Below are 9,834 nucleotides of genomic sequence, written 5' to 3'. Positions count from 1 at the left end.
GTGGAAAAGTGGGGCCTTCCAGACGTAGATCTGATGGCGTCTCGACACAATCACAAGGTTCCGGTCTTTGGAGCAAGGACAAGGGATCCTCAAGCAGCATTCGTGGATGCGCTGGCGGTACCGTGGAGGTTTCGGCTGCCGTACGTGTTTCCTCCGGTTTCACTCCTGCCCAGGGTAATTCGGAAGTTCAAGCAAGAAAAAGGAATTCTGCTTCTCATAGCTCCAGCGTGGCCCAGATGGCACTGGTTCTCAGACCTGCAAGGCCTGTCGTCAGAGCGTCCAATTCTACTTCCACAACGCCCAGACCTCCTCGTTCAGGGCCCCTGTGTCTACCAGGACCTAGCCCGGCTGTCTTTCACGGCGTGGCTCTTGAAGCTTCCGTCTTAAGGGCTAAAGGGTTTTCTGAGGCGGTCATTCAAACTATGTTGCGGGCCCAGAAACCGGCTTCGGCTCGGATTTACTATAGGGTCTGGCATTCTTACTTTGTTTGGTGCGCATCTAACGATTATGACGCTTCCAAGTTTAGTATAGCCAAGTTGTTGGCTTTTCTTCAGCAGGGCCTGGACTTAGGCCTGCGTCTGGCCTCCCTCAAGGTTCAAATATATGCCTTGTCGGTGTGGTTTCAGAGAAAAATTGCGATCTTACCTGATGTGCATACTTTTACTCAGGGCGTATTGTGTATCCAACCTCCCTATGTCCCGCCTGTTCTCCTTGGGACTTGTCGGTGGTTTTGGAGGTGTTACAAGAGTCTCCGTTTGAACCTCTTGGTTCAGCTGACCTTAAGTGGCTTTCCCTTAAGGTGGTGTTTCTTCTGGCTATTGCTTCAGCTAGAAGAGTGTCGGATTTGGGTGCCTTGCCCTGTAGTTCCGCATATCTGAAATTTCACCATGACCGGGCGGTTCTTAGGACTCGTCCCGGCTATCTACCTAAGGTGGTTTCTTCATTCCACCTTAATCAGGAGATTGTAGTTCCAGCACTTGTTTCCCCTGATCTGTCTCCCAAAGAGCGGTCTTTGGATGTGGTACGGGCTCTCCGTATCTATGTGAAGAGAACTGCTCCTATTAGGAAATCTGATTCTCTTTTTGTTGTGTTTGGGTTTCACAAACGGAGCTGGCCTGCTCACAAACAAACTCTGGCCAGATGGATTAGAATGTTGATTGCACATGCTTATGTGAAGGCTGGTCTCTCTGCTCCTGATCACATTAAGGCCCATTCTACTCGGTCTGTTGGACCTTCTTGGGTAGCCCAACGTGGTGCGTTCCTTGAACAATTGTGCAAGACGGCTACGTGGTCCTCTGTGAACACGTTCATGCGGTTCTATGCCTTCGATACTGCCGCTTCCCGGGTTCTTGTGCCCGCTACAGTGCATCCCCTCCCATAAGGAACTGCTTTAGGACATCCCCATTGTCCATTCCTTGTGGAGCCCAGTGTACCCCGCAGCAGAAAACGAGTTTTATGGTAAGAACTTACCTTTGTTAAAACTCTTTCTGCGAGGTACACTGGGCTCCACAAGGCGCCCACCCTGATGCACTTAGCTTCTTGGGGATGGTATGGCATTAGCCGCTGACACGTCTCCTGTCGTGAGAATGCGGTGTTGTGGCTACTAACCGCTGTCGTCTCTTTTCCTGCTACTGCATTGGACTGGTTAACTAAAAACGGAGATCCTGTGCAGGGAGGTGGGGTGATATAGGAGGCGGCGCTATGCATTCTGGGAACAGTCAAAGCTTTGAGCCTGTTGGTGCCTCGGATCAAGATCCTACTCTACACCCCATTGTCCATTCCTTGTGGAGCCCAGTGTACTTCGCAGAAAGAGTTTTAACAAAGGTAAGTTCTTATCATAAAACTTGTTATTTTGCAAATTGAATTTTGTAGAAAAAAGGTGCTTTTTATTTGAAGACATAATTTTATTAAATATGTGGTCAACATAGCTAAATGTTAGCAAACAGTATACATTTTCATAATGCAACACATGTGCATCATTACATTTATGAAATGATAAAAAAAATGCTATATATAGCAACAAATGTGGTGCATTGTGATACTACACCATTGAGTGGCACCGCAGCCAGGGGCACAATGCACACATGCAACTTGGGATAGGAAGATGGGTCCCCGGTACCATCAACCTGCACCAAGTTGCATGTGTGCATTGTGCCCCTGGTAGCGGTGCCACTCAATGCCGTAGTATCACAATGCACCACATCTGTTGCTATATATAGCAAGGGCAGCATTTACATTTGTGAAAACGTAAAACAAATGGCATATTTATCAAAATATAACATTTTATAAATATGCAGCCAACTTGGCTGAACTTTTTCAAACAGTATCTTTATGGTAGCATCTGGTGCAGTATGAGAAATGGTGGTAATGGCACATGTTTTCAGACTGTACTGTGAGGAAGAGTGCCTGTGGGTGACTGAACAATCAGAAGAGAGAGACTGCCTATAACCGCCTGGTGGAGTAGTCAAAGCCCACCTTCTTAGCAGATACTGTGGCCTGGGTCTTGAAAAATTTTGCAAATTTACGGACTGTCAATACACACATGAAGATAGATGCATATTGAGGTTCCCCGGAACCAACAACCTGCCCCTAGCAGCACGTGTGTATTGTGCGCATGAAAGCGGTGCCACTGTTAACCATGGTTTTCATGATGCAGCACATGTGCATCATTACATTTATGAAATGATAAAAAAAATGCTATATATAACAAGTGTGGTTCATTTTGATACTATGGCGTTGAGTGGCACCGCAGCCAGGGGCACAATGCACACATGCAACTTAGGGTAGGAAGATGGGTCCCCGGTTCCATCAACCTGCACCAAGTTGCATGTGTGCATTGTGCCTCTGGCTGCAGTGCCACTCAACGCCGTAGTATCAAAATGCACCACATCTGCTGCAATATATAAGTGCATGAATACACTTGTGAACCCAAAAAATAATTGTGTAGATATATATCAAAACATAAGTATTTTTATACGTATACTTTAAATATGCGGCCAATATGGCAGAACTTTTTCAAACACTAGAACTGTATATTAATGTTTCTTCTAATTTTAATATAGATATGGTGCAGTGTGATATACAGTGTTTTTTGAGTGGCAGCGCTTTCAGAGGCACAATGCACACATGCAGGTAGGCCCGGCTTCTGGTTTCCCGGCACCATCAACCTGACCCAAGATGCATGTGTGCATTGTCCATATGAAAGCGGCACCACTAAAACGCTGTATATCATAGGGCACCAGATCTATCGCAGTATATACTAGGGAAGCAGGAATTTTATATATACCAACAGATGTGGTGCATTCTGATACTGCGGTGTTGAGTGTCACCGGTGCCAAGGGCGCAATGCACACATGCAGCTAGGGGCAGGAAGATAGGTCCCCGGTACCATCAACCTGTCCTTAGCAGCATGTGTGCATTGTCTGCCTGAAAGCGTTGACACTCACCGTAGTATCAAAATGCTCCACATCTGTTGGTAAGGGTAGCAGTAAATGAGAATCACCCTACATATGAAAGAGACTTGTCTCCTCCTCCTCTTGTTCCCCCTGTGACATCAAGGAGGTCAAAATTGTGGAGGGGACGGTGGATGTGTGGCTGACTTGGGAAGGGTAGCTTGTTTGAGGAGGAGATTGGATAGTGTGGGAAGGGTGGGTGGATGGTGGTGGGGGTTGATGATAACGGGAAGGGTGGCTGGTTTGATGTGGAGGGGTTTGAGTAGGATGGAAAGTGGAGGAAGGGTAGTTCGATGGGGTCTGCAGTTGCGGATAACAGGAATGGTAGCTGTGATGCGGAGAAGGATGGTTACTGGAGGAAGTGTAGGTGGGTGGTGAACTGAAGGTCAATGGGAGATGAGGAGCAGGTGCTTGAGGTTCTGGCCCATGAATGTTCCACTCTGGTGTCAGTTGTCCTGAGAGTGTTTGGTACAAAACCTGTGACACCAGGCGCTGGCACTCTACTTGTTGCTGTGCGGAAACCTTACGCATGGTTTTGCTCACATATGACGCAAAGTCATCAAATTCATCCGGTTTCCGGAGCAGCTGTGAACGGGCCTCCAATAGTAGCGGGTTTTCAACAAATTTGGTTTTCCGTGGCTTCCTCCTGGCAGCCTGTTGCTGGGGAGAGTTTGGTTCCTCTGGTAAGGTGTTGTTGAGTGCAGGGGTATGGCTGAGGTCTTCTTCAGGTGTCTGTAGGTCTTGTGACTGTAGGATAAAAAAAAACATATTTAGTGAATATTGAAACTATTTTTTTTTCTTTTACAGTTCCCTACAAGCGTGGAAGAAAGGCAAGCTATTGCAGAGGACTTTGACAGGCGCTGGAATTTTCCAAATTATGGTGGTGCGATAGATGGGAATCTTGTGCGCATCACCAAACCCACCAACAGCGGGTCGGACTACTTCAATTATAAAGGCTACTTTAGCATTGTTCTCATGGCGGTGGTCAATGCAAATTATGAATTTATTTTCCTGGATGTTGGGAAAAATGTTCATTGCTCAGATGGTGGATCATTGAAAAATACGCACTTCTGTGATAGGCTCACCACCAACTTCATTCATCTGCCGCCTGTGGAGCAAACAAAGAATGGCCTGGGATTTGTGTTCGTGGCAGATGAGGCATTCACACTGCACGAACACATAATGAAGCCCTACCCGCAAAGAGTCCTGAACCACGATAGGCGCATTCTTAACTACCGCCTTTCTAGGGCCCGTCGGGTTGTTGAGAATGCATTTGGCATTCTCAGCAACCGGTTCAGGATCTTCCATAAACCCATCAACATGAGGCTGGGCAAAATTGTGTAGTAACAGCATGTTGAATACTACACAACATGCTCTGACGCAAGGCCAAGAGGCAAATTCCTTTGCTCCCAGCAGGACTGGAAGATCCCAACCAGCCAGTGGTGACAGTGCCGTTTACCTCGGTGGGACCACCTGCAGCAACTTTACGCGGCACTGCAAGGGCAAAAGAGATCCGGGAAAAATATAATGCCTTCTTCAGTGGGGAAGGAGCTGTGGCATGGCAGGAGGAATATATTAGGTAATTAACAATTTAAAAGTAACTTACCTCTTCAGCCTCCTCCACGTCCAGACTTCCATCCTCGGACTCTGCCATCACCACTAGGGACTCCTTAGCTGACCTTTTCTCCAGGAGGAAGTGTAGTTCTTTGTAGTACAGGTTGAGTATCCCTTATCCAAAATGCTTGGGACCAGAGGTATTTTGGATATCAGATTTTTCCGTATTTTGGAATAATTGCATACCATAATGAGAGATCATGGTGATGGGACCTAAATCTAAGCACAGAATGCATTTATGTTACATATACACCTTGGCCCTCATTCCGAGTTGTTAGCTCGCAAGCTGCTTTTAGCAGCTTTACACACGCTAAGCCGCCGCCTACTGGGAGTGAATCTTAGCTTCTTAAAATAGCGAACGAAAGATTCTCAAAATTGCGATTACACACCTCTTAGCAGTTTCTGAGTAGCTTCAAACTTACTCGGCATCTGCGATCAGTTCAGTGCTTGTCGTTCCTGGTTTGACGTCACAAACACACCCAGCGTTCGCCCAGACACTCCTCCGTTTCTCCAGCCACTCCCGCGTTTTTCCCAGAAACGGTAGCGTTTTTTCGCACACACCCATAAAACGGACAGTTTCCGCCCAGAAACACCCACTTCCTGTCAATCACATTACGATCACCAGAACGAAGAAAAAACCGTGAGTTAAATTCCTAAATGCATAGCAAATTTACTTGGCGCAGTCGCACTGCGGACATTGCGCATGCGCACTAAGCGGAAATTCGCTGCGATGCGAAAAAATTTACCGAGCGAACAACTCGGAATGAGGGCCCTTATACCCCCAGCCTGAAGGTCATTTTAGCCAATATTTTTTGTAACTTTGTGCATTAAACAAAGTGTATCTACATTCACACAAATCATTTATGTTTCATACACACCTTATACACACAGCCTGAAGGTCATTTAATACAATATTTTTAATAACTTTGTGTAGTAAACAAATTTTGTGTACATTGAGCCATCAAAAAACAAAAGTTTCACTATCTCACTCTCACTCAAAAAAGTCCGTATTTCGGAATATTCCATATTTCGGAATATTTGGATATGGGATACTCAACCTGTACCACAGCTGCGGCACATACACCTTGTCTGCACCGGCCCCTGACCTCTTGGACAGCAGAGTAGGTGGGCTTGGAGTACTCCACCATGCGGGTATAAGCAGCCGCCCTCTTCTGTTTGTTGCTGTAGTCTGGTGAGGACGTCAGCCACAGACACTCCTCCTCATGGTACACGCTGATAAAGCTGGAAAGAAAATCGCGGCTCTCATAGGACATCTGCAGAATGCAAAAAAAGGAAAATTATAAACATGAAAAAAGTCCCATTATTCTGGTTAAATAAAGTTTGTTTTCTAGTTAAAGTTCCATTATTCTGGTTAAATAAAGTTTGTTTTCTAGTTACTGGTGTGAGTTTTCTGAAATATGTTGTGAGAATACATTGGTGTGCAGGGTGCAGCAGCATAATGGTGGGCTGTGGCTTACAGTGGTGCAGTATAATGGTGTTTAGGGCGCGGCCTGGGGCTTGCAGTGGTGCAGCATTTTGGGCAGCGGGCCAGTATAATTCTGGGTGCAGCAGCATAATGGTTGGAAGTGTTGGTAAAAAAGCATAATAGTCATTGGTGGCCAGTGGTGCAGTATAATGGCGTTTAGGGCGCGGCCGTCTGGGGCTTTCAGTGGGGCAGCATTTTGGGCAGTGGGCCAGTATAATTCTGGGTGCAGCAGCATAATGGTGGGCAGTGTTGGTAAAAAAGCACAACAGTCATTGGTGGCCAGTGGCGCAGTATAATGGCGTTTAGGGCGTGGCCGCCTGCGGCTTGCAGTGGTGCAGCATTTTGGGCAGCGGGCCAGTATAATTATGGGTGCAGCAGCATAATGGTGGGCAGTGGTGGTAAAAAAGCATAATAGTCATTGGTGGCCAGTGGCGCAGTATAATGGCGTTTAGGGCGCAGCCTGGGGCTTGCAATGGTGCAGCATTTTGGGCAGGGGGCCAGTATAATTCTGGGTGCAGCAGCATAATGGTGGGCAGTGGTGGTAAAACATCATAATAGTCATTGGTGGCCAGTGGTATAGCCTGCCTACCTTGTTCGGTGTTTGGGTGCTCAGCAGCGTGCTTGCAGCCTCCTCTCCAGTCATGTGTGTAGTGGTGGGGGGTGGGGAGAGGAGTGTCCAGGAAGTCGGCTCCTGTCTTCACATATTGCACATAGCGGTGTGGTAAATCATAAGTAGTAAAAAACAGCATGCGATCGCGCCACGATTCGATAAATATTAAGTGCAGCACATACTATCTTGAGACGCGAGATTCGATCGGCGTGCCTGCGCATCGCATCACAAGGTACCTAAAATGTGTATACAATCCTTCGATTTCTCTCACAGATCTAGTCAAAATCGAAGGATATATCTCACAAGTGTATTGGTCACCATAACAAATAGTGACTGCTATAGAAATGTGTCAAAATATACAGTACATATGTGCCCAGAGCTGAGGATATGTATTGCCTGCGCCACTGCCATGTCTGACATTGCCTGCGCCTCTGACAAAAGTTAAAATAAAAAAAATGTGAAAAACCTTCCCCATGTTGACCTAATGACTATGTCGACCTAATGCATATCGACAAATAGTGGTCGACCTAATGAGCGTCAACCTAAGTGTTGTCGACCTAAAGACCAGATACCTGTGCACCCATCATACATAATATATGCCACTGCTAGATAGGCATAAAGGAACCATGGTGCTCCCCACTTTTCTCTTTCTGCGCTGCCAATTTAAAAGAAGTGATGTAGATGCTCTGAATTTTATACAAGCTTTCGGATCACTAATGCACCGTCTGCGTGCCTAGGCTGTGTACAGTCAAACAGCCATAAAGACCAAAATCCCATTCCAAAGATCATGGATGCTTAATGATGCCAATGCTTATAGATTCTAAACTTGTAACTAGGGTTCCATTACCTCCTTTTGTCTGTCCGCCAGTAGCGGATCTTGCCACGGGCAAGCAGGACTTTTGCCCGGGGCGCCGCCTTCCGGAGGGCGCCGGCGCCATCCGGAGTGCGCCGCACCATGGCAAGATCCACTACTGCTGTGCCCCCCGCTGCCCGCTGTGTCCTGCTTTGAACAGTAGCGTCTAGTTTCCCTTCGTGGAGGGGACCTTTACTGTGCGGTGTGCGATGACGACATCGCGCACCCTTTGCTGTACGGTGCGCGATGACGTCATCGCGCACCGCACAGCATTTCAGCGGCGCTACTACTGTACAGGGGGCGTAACTGACCACACCCCCTGTATGAAGCCACACCCCTATTTCCCGCCCAGGGCACAAAAAGCCCTAGAACCGGCCCTGCTGTCCGCTAAATACCCAGACTTGTTTTATTACTGTGTTTATTCCTGATTGTAAACCACTGAGGCATATTATGCAGGTGGTATATACAGTAAATATGAAATAAATGGTAATAAATAATGCTTGGGCAATGTTCAGAGTAGTTTGTTACATGGTGTTCCATTTGGAATTTTGGCCCTAAATGTATTAAATCTTAAAAAGTGATCAAGTGCAGACGGATAAAGAGTGATAGGAAGCCAATCAGCTTCCTAACTGTCATGCAACAGCCTCTGTTTGAAAAATGAGAGTTAGAAGCTGGTTGGCTTGACATTTATTACTCTTTATCCGTCTCCGCTTTATTACTTTTTGAGGCTTAATACATTTGGGCCTTTGTGTGATACATTTTTTACTCAGCATATATTAAATGACCCCGAAGAGTAATTAGAACTTTGTGGGTCCCATAACAACATTTTGAAAGAGCCCCTTCCCTAGTTCATTTTATGCACCAATCATTAACTGTGCCATAGTTCCTTGTATCCTCCGTAGTAGTGCTCTAGTTCATCATATGCCCTATAAATGTGCCATAGTTCACCCCTGTCTGTGTGCCCCTCCCCTTTAGAATGTAAGCTTTAACAAGCAGGGTCCTCTTCCCTCATGTGCTTTTACTTCTCTTACTTAACCTTTCTTCTTTTCAATACTCCCTTTGACGGCACCAAATCCCTCGGTTTTCTGCCGCCCTGGTACATATGTCAGTGCTGTTTATTGACACAGCTATGTTTATGTACCCTGTACTTGTCCTATATTGTATTGAATTGTAAGTTACTATCTTCAAGTTTTGCTTATTTGTTTACTCTGTAATTGGGCGCTGCGGATCTCATGTGGTGACATATAAATAAATGATAATAATAGTTCACATTATACAACACAGTACTCCCAGTTCATATTATGACACATTGTATTCCCCCCTTTACTGAGGGAGAGACAGATCGCCACTGACAAGTCCCCCTTTTCAGGCCAGGATAATGGTCTGGTACTAATTTCTTAGCAGCCAATTACGGAAACATAGTAGACAATTATATGAGCTGGATACTGGGCCCCATAGCAATAGCACCCCTTGCACCCACTCAGCAGCGTTTCTAGAGAGGATGGGACCCATGTGCAGACTCCGTGTGTGGGCCCCCTCTTCTCCTGTAGCCGTCACCACCGCTGTTAGCGCTCTCAGCGCTGAGACTCTGGCACAGTGCCAGAGTCTATAGCGCATGTGCAGAACTCTGAAAAATGGCTGCCGTGCCATTTTTCCGGAGTCCTGCGCATGCGCTGTAGACTCTGGCACTGTGCCAGAGTCTCTAGCACTCAGTGCGCTAGCAGCGGAGGTGGCGGCTACGGAGGGAGCCCACTCAAAGTCGCCGATAAACGCCGGAAGGGTAAGTATAGAAGAAATGGGTGTGGTGTGGGCCCCCTCT

The sequence above is a fragment of the Pseudophryne corroboree genome, chromosome 8 (genome assembly GCF_028390025.1).
Source record: "Pseudophryne corroboree isolate aPseCor3 chromosome 8, aPseCor3.hap2, whole genome shotgun sequence".
NCBI lineage: Eukaryota > Metazoa > Chordata > Amphibia > Anura > Myobatrachidae > Pseudophryne > Pseudophryne corroboree.
Note: the sequence above shows the minus strand (reverse complement) of the source record.